The following is a 17,083-nucleotide window of genomic DNA, read 5'->3' on the forward strand; positions in this document are numbered from 1 at the left end:
CATGAAAGAAGATCCTTCATCTGTAGACAATCCACACCTAGGGATTCTGGGCCCGCTTCTCTTCCAGTGTTTTATCCTGTCATTTCCACAAGATTACCATAGCAAGGGCTTATGCGAGCTCATCGACATAACATGTAGGTTTCCTACAACGCAAGAGGGTTAGTTAGGTCTGTGGCAGAAGCACCAACACCCACACATTCTAACCGCACAAAATACAAGAGCTCCACCTCAGCGAGGAGTTCTAGGTGCCTAAGCAGGGCTTCTTCCCACTCTGACACTCAGACGGTTAATTTAGGATTATTGCGCTCGCTAAAAGGGCAGAAATACATTTCCATCCTTTTGAAGTGCTTTGTTCTCTCTGGACTGGGATGGTGAAGAGTAAATACATATATATTTCCCATGTTGTTAAATTTAAATCCAAATTCACATTCTCCCTCCAAAAATCATTGTCCAAACAAAATTTCCCTCTGACATAAAACAAAGTTCCTCTTCCAAAGGACACCACCCAGAGGCTATCACTTAGATTTCCTTATGCCAGTAAAGGAAACACATCAGGAAGACGCAGATTAAGTGCTTCATTTCTGTAGCCTGACTATATTTATCTCCTTGTTCTTTATTTAATGGGCTTCTGAGTGTGGATGACTCAGGGGGCATGGGACAGGCTTGGGCTCACTTCCTCAAGGCCCCGTAAAGGCAAACAGGGTTGGCAGTCACGTCTCCTCTGTTGTTGCATTGCTGTTGTGGGTTAACCCCAACATAGATGCAGCCAGAGTGAGGGGAGCAGCACCCAGCCTGGGGATCGTCATCTTGGACCAACCGTGTGGTGCACAGGGACACAAAAATCTCTCTAGCGAGCCTTGTGAATTTCTACAGGATTGTCCGATGAATGACTCAGAGGACCCAGAAACAGAATTTTGGCAACAAGATCAGAATCTGGGAAACCATCCCAGCACTTCTCAAACTTTAAAATGCATACAAACAACCCGGACATCTGTTTACAACGCTGAATTGGACTCAGAAATTCTGGAGTGGGGCTCCAGAGTCTCCCTGTCTGAGGTGAGGCTTGGACTTCACTGTGAGTGGCAAGGAACTCACCCAATCCACTCTGATTAGATGGGGAAGAAGCCCAGAGAAGTTAAGGAACTTGCTTGCTGGAGGTCACCTGGCTGTTTAATAAATCAGACGACTTTTGTTCTAGTCCCAACTCTTGCTACCATCAATTGCTTTTTCTCTGATTTACACTTTGCTGTCCCCCAGAAGCAAAAAACCTAAAGCAAAGCAGGGAATGGTAAATCCAGGACTCTGTTAAAATATTTGGTATAATGAGACAGTGCAAAGCTACAAAGGGCTGCTGGAACAGCACGCTTCAGCTAAACCTGAAAGCTATCATCAATCCACCAAGGCCCTGTTGCTGCGGAACCTACAAGCAAGGCAGTGGCAGCTTTGAAGGCGGTAAGAACTTTGGGGCTGAGACAGTTTTACGACTCCCCATTTACACAAGTCTCTTGAGCACAGATTTAGGCGACATGCGTTTTTGTGGCTAATCGGTAATGCATTTCCTCTTCCTTTCAATTATTCAATAAATGTATCTTCCCAGTTAAGCTTTTCCATCTTGACAGTCAATTTGTCTTACTGTGCTTCTCCAAAATTGGCAAGAACACATTAAAAAAAAATCATTTTGTATTGCTCTGTGTGCTCTGAATTTGCCAAAGGATGAAATTTGCTGAGGTTGAAAGAAGTAAGAATGTGCAAATTGACTAGTCTTATTTACAAGTTTTACTCATTACATTTTGGGGTTTTAGAATCTCTCTTCTTGTGATTATAAAAAGAACACATCGTGCTTATAATAAGATACATGCAAATTAAAATTACACTGCATAGTGTACAGTGTAAGGGGTGAATTTCCTATATGTAAATTGTATCTCAGTAACCTTGACTCAAACACAATACATTTTTAAAAAGGACCTGACAGATTAGGAAAAATTACATTTTGATACAAATTTGATCAAAGTTCCCTGGGGAAAATGAGGCTGCTAGTATTTTACTAGTAGACTAAAAACCTACGGGGCACCTTGGTGGCTCAGTTAGATAAGTGCCCGCCTTCAGCTCAGGTCATGGCCTTGATTGAAGTCCTGGGATCAAGCCCCGCATCAGGCTCTGTGCTTAGTAGGGAGTCTTGCTTCTCCTTCTCCCTCTGTGCTCTCTCTGCCTCTTTTACTCTTTCAAATAAACACGTAAGTAAAATCTTTTTTAAAAAAAACAACACCTACAACCTCTGTGGAGGGCAATTTGGCAACATTTAGCCAAGAAACTAAAGAAGCTCAGCAAGGATTTAGTCTATAGACACCATGAAACTGCATCATGCTTTGAATTACAAGTTTGCAAAGAATTAAAATGTAATCATTTGGGAACTGGGTACATATAAATCTGATGCACCCATACAATGGAAGACATTATAGACTGAAAAGGAATGAGGAATTCTGTGTGTACAACCCATGGCATATTGCTAGCTTCTATGAAAAACAAGAAAAATCATATATACCCACTTTTACTTTATGCATAAAGAAGATCTAGAAGAGCACCTGTTTGGGGGCTCAGGGTGGAGAACCAGACAGACACAGAGCCAGAGGAAGGGGAGATATGTGACTGTATACATACATACGTATTTACATTTTTGAATCATGTGATCATGTTACCCATTAAAATTCTTAAAAGAAAATTGATCCTACATTTAAGAACAGTTTGAGGGGATCCCTGGGTGGCGCAGCGGTTTGGCGCCTGCCTTTGGCCCAGGGCGCGATCCTGGAGACCCGGGATCGAGTCCCACGTCGGGCTCCCGGTGCAAGGAGCCTGCTTCTCCCTCTGCCTATGTCTCTGCCTCTCTCTCTCTCTCTCTCTCTCTCTGTGTGTGTATCATAAATAAATAAAAAAAAAATTAAAAAAAAAAAAAAAAAGAACAGTTTGAGGAAGAAAAAAACCACAGCAAACAAAACTGGGAATATGAGTAGTGGTACCATTATACACATGGAGAGTGTAGGTTATATAAAATAAGAAACTGTAATATACAAGTTTCTAATAAATTTGAAAATAAAATGGAGTTTATGAAAAGATATCAATTACTAAAACTGACTCCAAAACAAATAAACCTGATCACAGAAGTAAACTGAAAAGGACTCAATGATTGACACCTTTCCCTCAACCTGGAAATATGTAACAGGTATATTTAGTGTTACAAACAATGTGGACTGAACCTGTAAGAAACAAACTATTCCTGTCATTTACCAACAGCAATGACAAAAGGAAGAGGCAAAACTACTATTTATAAAAAAACTATAATTATCTAGCTAGAAAACACAATCAGCTGAAAAATATGAGAATAATAGCACTCAGCAAAATACCGAAATAACCACGCCACCCCCCCCACCGCAAACATCAGTAGTTTTCTACACACCAGCAATAGTGACTAGAAAGTTAAATAAAAAAGAAGGATCCCCTTTACAGTAACAAAAGTCACATAATACCTGGAAACAAACCTAGCAAGAAAAATGACAGGGCCTACGAAGACTTAGAAATGTACGACTGCAAATGCTTTGAGAATTCTGTGTTCAAGGGTATTTTATGATGAAAGAGAGAGAGAAACAAGTCAAAGCCACTTAAGAGGTGGTTCTTTTAAGTTTTCAAACTTTGTGGGACTGTGTTTGGCTGTCACAGTGGCTGGAGGGCACTGGTGGCTCTTACAGACGTTAGATATACTGTAACATAAAGGACAATGCCATGCAACTTCTCAGCTAATGTCCTAAAATCCCACCGGACATTTATGTAGCTGGAAAATCTAGAGCCTGACTCTATTTTTGCATATAAACACAAAACAATTTTATGCACAGTTTTAATACACACTGCATTTTCCAGGAATGCAACTACTGTACGCTGCTGTGTCCGTTAGGTCTTATTGTTATGAACAACCAAGAGTGAGCTGTTCACCACCATTCGGGAAAATCATAACACCAATGGTATGGCTGCTCCTGGCATTTTATTTTTTATTTTTTATTTTTATTTTTTAAAAGATTTTTATTTATTTATTCATGAGAGACACAGAGAGAGGGAGAGAAGCGGAGACACAGGCAGAGGGAGAAGCAGGCTCCATGCAAGGAGTCTGATATGGGATTCGATCCAGCATCTCCAGGATCACGCCCTGGGCCGAAGGCAGGCACTAAACTGCTGAGCCACCCAGGGATCCCTGCTCCTGGCATTTTAATTACCAAGTCCCACAGACCCATATCAATCTGCTTTTGTAGCAACCATAGTTATATACTGTCCTATGTATAGATTTGAGCATCTGACCATTTCATTGTCTTCCACTATAAATAAATGTTTACATACTTCTTTCTCCTTTACTTTTCATTAGGGCTTTATGGGCATTTTTAAATCACGTGTATAGATAGGCAACCAACAACGTATTTTGTCCTATAAAGAATAAAAGGGTGTTATAAAACGTTTCTTATATTATACAATAATATGCTCGGGTTGAGATTTGCTGAGTTATGTCCCTATGATGAACTACTACTTTCTAGAAGTCCAATAACTTACGGCAAAAATACACTAACTACTCCAAGGGGTTGTTGTGGAAATTAAGTTCTTTCCACAAGGTAGAATAAAAAAAAAAAAAAAGATCAGTGTTTCCAAAACTACTCCAGAAAATAATTTGTTTTTGTCCAGAAAATAATTCAATGGAAAGCACTTCATGACAAAATTACTACCAAGTAAAATAAAGTACACTATCACCAATACAATTTCAATACTCAAAATTATCTGTGTAAATGTGTATATGCACACACCGAAAAAAAGACTAGAAAGTGTACATCAAAATGTTAACTGTAATCCCATCATCCAGAAATAATCACAGACTTTCATTTTTAAAGTTGTAGGGTTTTTTTTTTTTAAATCTTTCCAAGTTCTCTAGGGTAAAATGTGTATTATTATTGTAAAAGAAAAAGACATTGCAGCTGAGCCCTGAACAGGACAGGTTTGAAGTGGGCAGGTCCTCAGACAGGTAGATTTTTTGGATAAATACAGCACAATACTGTGATTTTTCCCCCCTCCTTATAATCTACTTAATAACATTTCCTTTTCTCTTACTTTATTGTCAGAATATAGTACATAACATGTATATAAAAAACGTGTTAAACAGCTGTTATTGGTGAGGCTCCTGGTCAACAGTAGACTGGCTAGTAGTAAAGTTTCTGGGGAGTCATAAGTCATATGTGGGTTTTTGTGTGGGAGGAGGTGTCGGGGCTCTGAACCTCCCACATCATTCAAGGGTCAACTGTATATTCTATTTATTTTTTAAAAGATTTTACTTATTTATTCATGAGAGACAGAGAGAGAGGCAGAGACACAGGGAGAGGGAGAAGCAGAAGCAGACTCCCTGTGAGGAGCCCAACGTGGGACCCGATCCCAGGACCCCAGGATCACGCCCTGAGACAAAGGCAGATGATCAACCACTGAGCCAGATGTCCCTCAGCTGTGTATTCTACAATGAGTTCCTTCATGGACAGAATAGTAACTCTACTACCAAAGAAGTCAACTCAGAAAGTGACTGTTCAAGTCAAACTGCTTTAGACTATGGGACAGAATTAAAAAAAAAAAAAAAAAAAAAAAGTTCTTTACCCAGAGAACAGATAAATATTTGCCTTTCAGAAATGAGTCTAGGCTCTGGCCCTCTACCTACTCTGTGGCATTTCCAACTGGCTCTACCTGGTGTATCTGGACAGGAAGGAACTGGTAAATATTGATGAGGGAGGAGGAGGAAGAGGAGGAGGAGGAGGAACAGCAGCGAAGAACTCTCCTGAGGTATATTTCTGTGCTTCTGGTCTTTGCATATCTTTACAATTGATCAGAAAGCCCATCATGGCTTACTCAGGACAAGGTCATCATTGCAGCAAATATGAATAATCCTTAAAGACATCAAGACAACTATGTGGGGCACTGGCCATTAGGCAATGTCCCAATCCTCCTGAATACCTGCCTCGTAGCATCTAGAAATGGGTATGTCCTACTTTTACGCTCTTCTGTCTTCTAGTTCTCTACTTCTTTGTTCTAGTTCTCTACTTCTTTGTCCAAATGACAGAACCATGAAGATCTGACTAATAAGGAATGAAGACTAATAAGCCAAATAAAGAGTGGGGTGTGTGTGGGGGGGGGGGGGACTGGGGGTTGTGGCAAGAAATCCAGACTTTAAGTTAAGGAAAAGGGGGAATATTAATAAATGTTGAATGGTTCTACATTAAAAAGCCCAGACATACATGGAAGTGTCAAATTTCTGTGAATCAACAATTAGTTCAAACTACTAGTCATATCCATCTTTTAAAAAAATATTTTTTATTTTATTTAAATCCAATTAATATATAATGTATGATTGGTTTCAGAGGCAGAGGGTCAGTTATTCGTCAGTTGCGTATAACACCCAGTGCTCATCCCATCATGTGCCTCCTCAATGCCCGTCACCCAGTTACCCCCTCCCGCTCCCCACTGGGAACCCCCAGTTTGTCTCCTGGAGTTGCTTCTTATGTTTTGTCTCCCTCTCTGATTTCACCCTCATTATCTAAACACCTTCTTGCCTCTTCTTTTGCCTCAAACAAAATCTCCTTTTTAGCAAAGACTCTGTATTTTGTACATATTTTTAAAACAAAAACTGCACAACTGAAATTATTCAGTAATACTTGGCCCTCTCCCCAAGTGTTAGATTCTGTTGGGCTCCACATTCCAATGGTATTTGGCAGGAAAAGTACTGCCTCTCATGTACACCTCTCTCTTCCTCCTCTCCCTCTCTTCTTCAAATCATTAAACAGAGACCAGTTTGTTCCATTAGCAGATTCAATTACTTGAACGAATGGAAGGATGACATTCAGCCTTGCGGCTCTTCTTCTCGGGCACTGAAACTGTACAAATAAATTGAGGAAAACCCACTGTTTGTTCAAGGCAAATTAATTTTCAAACACTGCGAGAGTGGGAGATCGGGGGAATGGTGGGTGCTTGGCAGGGCTCAAAGAGATTCCATTTTGTGCTTGTCATTTTGTGTAAACATTAATTACCATCTGGGAGGCTAAGCTTCGGGCTGAAGTCTGTATCGCAAACCTCTAAGGGCTCCCAGGTTCCCAGTAAAAGCAAAATCCCAAACATAAAAAATAGTCATTGTGCCAGGCAAAACAGCAGCATGCCTACTGAGAGGGAAAGGTGTGCAGGGCCAGCAGGTTAGGGGCTGCCGTTATCACGGAAGCTAGTTCGGATACTACTGAGTTTCCAAGAATAACCTAGAGTGGGCATTGAAGAAGCAGCAACAGACTGCAGGTGAGCATCCTTACATTTGTTTCAAGTTTATTCACCCCGCACCACAGAAAGCATCAACCTTTATGCACTTGCCCATGTTCCTGATGCCTTCAGGCCAAAAATCTGCCTTCCAGGGAGATCTACTGTGAAGATGCACACTGCAGGCCACCAGGATGGCTTCCGCCTATAGAATGTGGGCCCTGGAGGTCAACCTGGGTTTGCCTTGTATTTCTTCTGTTGTTTCTACTAAATAAGAGCAATGGAGGGCCATGTGAAAAGTGGACTGTGATCTCCTGGGGGAAGAACTGGGGGCATAAGAGTCTTGACCAAAACTAAGAGTGTCAACATCCTATCTGTAATTGGGTTTTTCACTTCATACAAGGAAAAGGCTGGTGTTGCTTCATGGGCCAGATCCTGAGGGTAGAGAGATGATCAAGAAGCCACCCTAGCTTCCAGGAGCTGGAGGCTGAGAGCATAAGACACAGTAGAGGAAAAAGCATGGACATGGCCATCAGGGAGACCCATGGCCTTCCCATGCAGCGTTTGTTATCTGTAAGGTTCAGAGATAAACTGAACTAATCAGAGCTAATGAAGGTATCGATATATTTTATTGATTCTGGGTTATCAATGGTCACTTCTATCTATAGCACAGTCCTGCTAAACTGGCCCCAAGGACCAGTCTTAGACCCAAAGCAAAGGAAATGTGTCCTGGGATGTGTGCAGACCTGATTTTATCGAAGGATAAAATCCCCAGGCACGTCAAGAACACTGGAAAAACTCCAAGTCCTAGTTTCTGGAAAGCCCAGGCCTCCGTGCTTTGGCCTCAAAGACATCTCCCCATTATTTTTGCTTGTGTCCTTCTGCCAGCATCCGTACTCACCAGTTGGACAAGATCACCTCTTGATGATCTTGGTTTCCATCCACAGCATGTCTCTGCCTCTGCCCTCTGGCCCCTCCCATGGACCTCAGTTTCCTGGCCTGTCCTCATCAGCCCCGCCTGGCCCACATGACACTGCGCATGTGTACACACACAAGCACAACCACCTTTCAAACCGGTGCCTGCCCCACATCTAACATGATACTTCTGTGTCCCTAGGGTACAACCAGGGGTCCTAACAAGGGAAGGTTCTAAAAGGAGTTTCAACCGCATGTCTGGATTCACGTACCATGGCCTGCTCACTCTGAATAAGCAGCAAATCTAGGGACAAGGGTATTGCCCTAAGAATAGCCACAGCACACATTCTTTATACTTGAAGACAACAGGGAGCCCATGTGCTTATTCTGGGAATTCTCCAAGAGGTGGGACCAAAGCATTGAAAATAAATTTTAACTTTAGGTATTTGGCTGCTAAAAAAAAAAAAAAAAAAAAAGTCTCCTACCTTTCACACCCAGTACAGTGGAGTTGGGGATATGAATGAGAAGAAAAGAATGTCATGTTGCTTGAGGCAGCGCTCCCTCCGGGAGCAACGAATATGCTAGAAAGCTCCCTGTCGCTCACAGATCTGTTGACAGATGGGACACCTTCCTCACGAGAGGGTGGCCCGCTGCTCATTTCTAATGTCTTTGGCCAAAGGTTTCACGTCCAGAGTCAGAGGGGCAATAATCATGAGGCCAGTCTGATCCTGGTCACCTTCTGTGGCAAAAATTCTTTGGTGTAATATGTCCTTTTTTGTCGCTTACTGTGATAGGCAATCTTGCCTGGATCTGTACTTGCCTGTGGTATCAATATGTTTATGATATTATGAGCTATGGAATGAGGCATCTAGCTAATAACATTCACACTCTAAAAGGCTATCATGCCCATGAAGGTTGGCAAATGACTGGCTCTAGGTTAAACCTTATTTTAAACCCTCTGATTTTTACCAAAGATGATTTTCTCAAGGTCAAAGGTAAAAGACACCAGCACCAAAGATGTACAGAAGTATTACCAATCACTCTACTTTCCTGCTTTGCACACTGTGACCTGTTTTTATCTGATTCCAGGCACAGATTAGATGATCACTGTGACTCAGTAAAGACGCTCTGTGGGGGTTTGATGATGGCATGTTAGAACTCCCACCCCGGTTCTTCCTCGGGTCCTAGGTTCGAAATACAAATACTCCTGTCCCCCAGGTGTCCTCTCAACCCTTTGCAATGCAGGGCTATGAGTATCAGCTGAGCTTCCAGCTACAGAAGTTCCAGTCCACACTGGCTCACTCACTGCTTTGGAGTCTGCAAGAACATGCACACTTTCTCTAAAATGAGTGTCACCTGCATCAGGCAACATCCCTGTATCTACTTCTTTTCCCTCAAAATCCCCTCTTTTCAGGGTCCAGGTATCAGAAAGGTCTTAGGTTAGCCTAGTATGAAGGAGCAGAGCAAATTTGTGAGTCATCATAGTGGCAACCAAGTGTTTCTGTCTTGGAGAGAAGGGAGGAAAGAATCACAGACACCAGGGCATGCGGACCTCTCTGGCCCTGGACCCATGCTGTACCAAGAGAGCTGCGGGGTAGGGGGGCAGGGCAGGGTGAGGAGGGGGGTCATTCTCACAAGCAAAATCCGCGCCACCAGTCACTTCTCTACCGAGTTCACACAGCTGCCATTTGGTAAGTAGTAGAGGACGAGGCTACTCCTTCAACGCATCATCAAATATCCTAAAACCAATGTTTTCGCAATGCCCAGTGGAAAAGTTCCAAGAGCCACTCCTGTCCTGTTCTCAACAGGCCACTGTGAGAAGTGGGTTTTGCCTTGGGAAACGGTTACCATGCTTTGGCAAGGAATGTTCCATCAGCTCTCAGGCTTGCCTGCCTGTACTGCTGAGGACAGATGACAAAAGTCCCCAAGTCTGTTCAAACAACCTGCTATGGCCCATGGGACCCAGGTGCTGCCAAGTGCCTGCAATCTGTCTCAGTAGCTTATGTGTGAGTCTCACAGATGCCTTTAGCATGAATCTATGAAAACTGCTTTTTTCCCTGATATCACATAGAGCTTTTGATTCTTTAGTTAAAGGAGAAAGATCAGGGAAAAGAGGACTCTGACAATTTCTCTAGGTAAGTTTTGACCTTTCTCATCTCAAACCATCGGCCCCCCCACACTGTGATTCTGATGTATTCTATGACTGTGCTATTCCAAGTGTGGTCCATATACCAGTAACGCTAACATCACCTGGGATCTCATTACAGCGTTAAATTCACAGCCCCCATCCACATGCAGGTTCAAGTTTGCAAAGCTCTGTTGTATAGGCTACTGGGAGTCCTGGAAAGCCTCTGCAAGCTCCGTGGCTGAGGGATGCCATCCACAAGGTCGCCAATCATTCTATGTATCCACCACCCAAGGCCCGCTGTTGGAAATTACTTCCTTCATTCCTTCTAGGGTGGGTTCTTCACCAGCCTGTAAGCTGTGGCCTGCGTGGGGTAGGGGGAGATAGAGCAGAAGCTGCCTCCAGTACTGCACGATAATGAAAGCTAGCAACGGTGAGCTCTTATTTATGGGGATTATTTCCCATCCTGGGTCCACGTACATTCACCGGGTTACTCAGCATGTAGAACAGGGAGTTACAGGGTCTTGCCTGTAAGCATGGCCACGAGCCACCATCAAGGACCTGATGACTGTCGCATGGAAGAGGTAGCACATCTACTGTGAATAACATCGTGGGCAGAACTAAGACCAAAGGATGCATACTGCAGAGCAGACTTTTCATCAGAAACAGTCCGGGCTGTTAATGTTCTGTTTTGCTTTTCACTGGAAATGTCAAGAGGACATTTGTGTCTTGAACGACCATGACCAAAATTCTGAGGAGTGAGTTGTTAGTCATGGAATGGGAAGGAATCTGGGCTAGATGACCTCTGAGATTCCATAAGCTTCCTAATAAGATGTTGGGGGTGCGTTCCTCAGAAGAACATAATCATTATTTTCCTTTCCCATTCCAGAACTCAATCTTCTCAAGTATTTCACCTGGAGGTTAATGAACAGTATCCTCTTCATTTGCACAGATTTTGACAGATACTACATCTTGTATAAATAAGAGTCCTGACACCAAGTGACTAGGTAAAATTTTCTAAAAATAGAATGTGTGTGTGTGTGTGTGTGTGTGTGTGTATGGGGGTGGGAGCAGGGTGCTGTTATGTTCTATATTTGAAATATTTTATATTCTTTAAAGTCTACCAAAAAAAGGGGGGGGGAATCCCTGGGTGGCTTAACGGTTTAGTGCCTGCCTTTGGCCCAGGGCGCGATCCTGGGGTCCCAGGATCGAGTCCCGCATCTGGCTCCCTGCATGGAGCCTGCTTCTCCCTCTGCCTGTGTCTCTGCGCCTCTCTCATGAATAAATAAAAATAAAATATTTAAAAAAAAAGAATAAGTCTACCAATCCTTAAATTGATGTTCTAGAAACCACCCATGTAATAAATATTTGGTAGAAAAACAGAATCTCTTACCAATAGTTCATCACTTGTCATTATTTCATTATCAACTTATCTCAGAAAAAGGAAACATGCTCAAATATAAAATGTGAAGCTCCACATCTAGAAGGCAGTGAGAACAATGAGGACACCAGCCTACTAGAAACGACCTATCCTTGGGGCTCTGAGGTAAAATGGTTAGCACTCTGGACTCTGAAACTACCCATCTGCTTGAGTCGCCTCTCAAATCTGAAATGCTGACATCATTCTCCAGAAATACAGTGGGAAACAGTAACTGTCCTTGGGGTAGATGTGGGACTAGAGTAAGTCACTAAAACAGTAGTGTTGCCTCCCACTTAAACCTGCAATCCTGAAAGGCAAAGTCCAAAGCGGAGGCTTGGGGCATGTACTATCACGATGACTTCAACCCTCCTGCAAATACCTGAACTTTATCTTCAGTGAGGTCTTCAAACCAGAATGGCAGAAGGTAGCACGGCATTTGTTCTGTTTCTTTTCAAATGCCTGAAGACCATGTGTACGTGACTGTCTCACCATCATCCCTGGTTCAACATGACTACAATCAAGCCCACTCCCTCCCACTCTGGCTCCTTCATACCCATCCTTGAAGCTCAGAATCACTGCATGGATGTATTTACATTCTCCCTTATGTTAATCAAGGGCTCAGGTGTGTATTACTGCTTATGAGGCCATTTAACACAAATAAAACAATAGTTTCAGAATCTGCTGCTCCCCAGCAGCCTCGGGGAGCCTTTAAAATATAAATCAGATCATGCTGTCATGGCAGGCCCGTGTTTGAAACTTTCCAATGGCTTCTCCCCATACGTACAATAAACCCCCAGCTCCTCTCCATGGTCTGCTGCTCTACTCTTCCTCTGTTCCTGACCATCACCCAGGAGTTCCACACTCCCTTCACACACACACAGGTGCTTCGGAGTTCCACCTCCCAAAGCCCTGTTTCGGTCAAATGACCTTGCTAAGCCATGTCCAGCCCCTGTGACCCTGGCAACCACCCTAACCCTCTGATGAACTTCTAGAGACTTAATGCCTGTGGGACTTCTGAGGCATTTAGTAGATATTGTATTGGTATTTAAGTCACAGGACTAATGTCTTGAGAGGAGGAGGGGACCTTTTAAAATCTGTCTTTATTTTGATCCCAAACACAATGCCTTCCATATAGTGAGTACTTGATAAATATTTGATTTATTTAGGCACATAATAATCAGTTTACAAAACCGAAGTAAGTTTCTTTATATCTGCAATTCAAAAGGAAAAAAAAATCTCTATAATGAGAAAAATACTCAATAAACAATTACACATTAAGCCAGAAAAATCATGTCTCTTTGGAGTCATTTCCATAATTGAACACTATACTGCAATAAAATAATAGTATATAACACAAGCAAATGTAAAATAATTATAAGCTATTATGAAGTTTAAGCATCCATTTTTGATATATAATAAAACTAATGTTCTGTTTTGAATCATAAAAGATTCTAATAGTTTGGGAGGTTTTTTGGTACAACAAAAAAAGCAGGGCAATCAGAAGCGCATCATGTTAAAGGAGAGAGATCTTAAAAATCAAAGGTAGGCCAAGCTTCTCTAGGAATAGGCTTACTGTCTGCACGGTGCATCTGAGTAGTCTACAGACTTTAAGAGTATAAAAAGGCAATTTTACGCGTATTTAAAAATTGAGAAAACATACATAGCTGCGAGAACCTGGGGAATAGTCCTGGGGAGGTGTCAGTTCACCTTCTACAGTATTTAAATTTTCAACAGAACCCAGAGTTGAAATCCACAAAGGTGATACAAAGTCAAATAATGGTGCAATCAGCTTAATGCACTCTAGGAGAAAACCAAAATAAAAAAAAGTCTTAAAAATTAGCTATAGAGAACAGCTAAAAACGAAATAGTAAAATTACCCAGCAATGAAACACCAAAGAAGGAGCAATAAGCACTAGAAAGAACTATACCTACACAATAATGGAGTTCAACATGCACATGGAGGAGTTGGAGGGTGAAGGAGGGGAGAAGACCTCTAGGATTGCAAAATACACCTGGGAGACACACACACACACATCATAACTCAAACAGGGAGCAATCATAAAATGAAGGTTTATAAAATAAGGGCCTCTCCAATAAGGCACAGGGAAAGAGTTAATTTTTTAACGCTGCAAAAAGATCTCAGATTGAAAATGTCACCGTCAGGTCACCCTTCCCCTGAGGAAAGGTCTTACTGCGATGCAATCCGCAGGGTGACAGCAAGCGCGCTCCGTCCTCTCTGCCCAATCAGCTCGAGAACACTTAGGAGGGTAATCCTGCTTTGGAAAGTCTTGGCGCCCCGGCTCTTTTACCGGACCTCAAGTGCCATTTAAATCTGAGATCTCAAATCTTTCAGGGGTAAAAGCTCCTCCCGCAACAGAAGAGCACCTATCGCTCCGGAGAGACGCTGCCGCTTGAGGATTCATGCCCGCAGCCCAGACACCTAGACACCTGAACTGAACAAAGACGCAGAGCCGCCTCGGGGCCTCCGTGGCCGGGTCTCTGAGCTGGGGTTGCGCTTTGCACTGGGCCGGCGCCCCGGCTCCTTGGCTGCACGCAGCCGAGCACGCCCTGGGCCTGGCGGGAGCCCACGATGCTATGGCACCTGCTCCGCCTTGTGTCCCCGCGGCCCTGCAGGCTGGCTGAATTGACACAGGCCCCTTTTTAGAATTTCCTCCTCGCTCGGGGACAAGGAGGGCTTTTAATCAGTCCCAAGGCAGAACTGAAAGCCATTCTGCAGTCCTGACCTTAAACACAGGAGGAGACAGCCTAGAAAGAGCAAGATAAAGCAGAGGGCAACTCGGCTCACGCCTGCACACCAGAAACGTGCAGGCCCACAACCTGGTCCGCTCTACCACACACAAATGGCTGAAAGGCCTTTACCCCTGGAGTCTATTTTTAACCACTGACACTAGTTATAGGTCTTTAGACCCTGATTTATTCAGATCTATAAATTGCTTTCTCCTAACAACCATCCTTAGGACAAATGATTTTTCTTTAAAAGATTTTATTTATTTATTCATGAAAGACAGAGAGAGAGGCAGACACACAGGCAGAGAGAGAAGCAGGCTCCATGCAGGGAGCCTGATGTGGGACTAGATCCCAGGACTTGGGGACCTAAGCTGAAGGCAGATGCTCCACTGCTTAGCCATTCAGATGTCCCTTAGGACAAAGGATTCCAGTTGAAATCCCGTGTTTTCAGAGCATTGGGTTTAGAATTCAAATACCCCCCTGAGGGAAATAACACCTACCTCCCAGGTTTAAAATAAAACTTACCTCTAAGAACAATTTAAAAAAGCTTTGCAAACAGTAGGGGCTTAAAACACATTCGTTAATTCCTCTCCTACACAAAAACGGGGGAGGGGGAGATTATCATTCATCCAACATTTTTAATCATCCCTTCCTGTTCTCTTCAGGTGCTGCCCCAACGCCTTGTATACTAGAAATGACTACGGCTCCCAGGCGAGGTGGCCAAGGCCAATGGGTCCGTCTTGAAGGCCCCAGCTAAGTCTGTGCATCTCACAGAGGTGCACTTCAGACACAATTCCCCAGTCAGTGATGGGGACTGGGGGGAACAGATGTAAACAAAATAAAACCCATCAACTGGAAAAGAAAGCGTGTCCTGCCTAGAGGCAATGAAATCTTAATCCTCTGTAATGCACCACAAATTCCACAAACATAACCAGGGATGTTTTTCCTTCAAAATCCCAGATCAATTCACGGCAAATGCTTAAATCTTTTTGAGTACAAAGACACACAGTTTTCCATCTGCCCCAACAAAGACGTGTAATTATAGAGCATGCAGTCTGAAGAAGACATACCTTGGTGAGGTTGTGTATTACCAGATTTTACACAGAAACACTAATAAAACAGTGGGGAGTGTTTATGAATTGTGTTTATGCATAGTTTATGAATAGATTGGTATGACTCGATGACTACATGGAGAAACTGAAATAATGTTTATATTAATTAACTAATTAGATTTTACATATGTATGTAAGTAAGCAAGCAAGCTCCACATCCAGTGTGGAGCTCAATGCAGGGCTTGAACTCATTATCCCAAGATTAAGACTTGGACTGAAATCAAGAGTTGAATGCTTAACCAACTGAGCCACCCAGGAACCTCAGTTTAGATTTCTCCCTAAGTGAATAAAACCTGTATCTGCCTTATGACACAATTTGGAGAGGCAATATATTATAGTTCAGAAATTAACTGGATTCACATTCTGGCTTTGTCACCAATTAGCCAGTAACTTTGCCTCTTAGTGCCTAGATTTCTTCATCTGAATCTAAGAGAAGTCTGGTCCTCCTAATATCTGGGGTTCTTTCTAATTCCAAGAGTCCGTGATTATACTGGCACATTAGCCTATTCTCAATTAAAGCCATCAATAAATCACACCTGTGTAAATTTTATGAGGTGAAATTTTATTTTTATTTATTTGTTTTTTAAAGATTTTATTTATTCATGAGAGACAGAGAGAGAGAGAGAGAGAGAGGGAGAGAGAGAGAGAGGGAGGCAGAGACACAGGCAGAGGGAGAAGCAGGCTCCATGCAGGGAGCCTGATGTGGGACTCGATCCAGGGACTCCAGGATCACGCCCTGGGCTGAAGGCAGGCGCTAAACCACCGAGCTACCCAGGGATCCCCAAATCTTATTTTTAAAGCAGAAACTAGATAGGTAAAATACAAGTCTTTCCTCTGTTCTGCTCAAGAAACCATCTCTTGAACAGACTAACTGAAAAGTAAGAGTCATTCAAACTCTACCTTTCAAAGTTTAGAGAAATCTGCTAACTGCAACAAGGGACCGGACTTACAAAAAACAAACAACAAACAACAAACAAAAACAAACAAACAAACAAAAAAACTCTTGGTTGGAGGGAACTCCGCAAAGTGGCTGGATGAGCCAAGTCTGTCTCTTTAACATTTATTTTCATTCCTCCTAATAAAAACGAACTAATCTTTAAGACAGGAGCTTCTTCAGAGTGAGTGGGCATTAGAACGTCTGCAGCAGTGTCTGGAACACTTTTAAGAAACACAAAAGATGTTTTACCAATCAAGTGAGAAACAGAATGAGAAAACAGAATGAGGGACTGCTATACCACTTGTTTTGAGAATGTGAATTTGTTCTGCTGTGAATGCTGGGTTTGTTTATGTGCAATCCTTCCGCAAGAAAGCCTAGGTGAAGGCGGAGAAGCGCACCGCGCTGAGCCAAGCCTGCAGGAACACACAGACTGCGCACACCTTCAACACCTGCCGGCTACCTACGCTCACTGTCCACATCCGGTGCGGCTGCTTTCCCTTCCTCATGATGGCTCACAAGCC

The 17,083-nt window shown here is 42.9% G+C and overlaps 1 protein-coding gene across 7 annotated transcripts in view; it reads right to left on the minus strand.

The window, feature by feature from the left end:
• Positions 1–17,083, minus strand: part of AUTS2 (activator of transcription and developmental regulator AUTS2) — a 1,147,829-nt gene that overhangs the window by 30,215 nt on the left and 1,100,531 nt on the right. The window lies entirely within an intron of this gene.

This window comes from Vulpes lagopus, chromosome 3 (assembly GCF_018345385.1).
Source record: "Vulpes lagopus strain Blue_001 chromosome 3, ASM1834538v1, whole genome shotgun sequence".
Taxonomy (NCBI): domain Eukaryota; kingdom Metazoa; phylum Chordata; class Mammalia; order Carnivora; family Canidae; genus Vulpes; species Vulpes lagopus.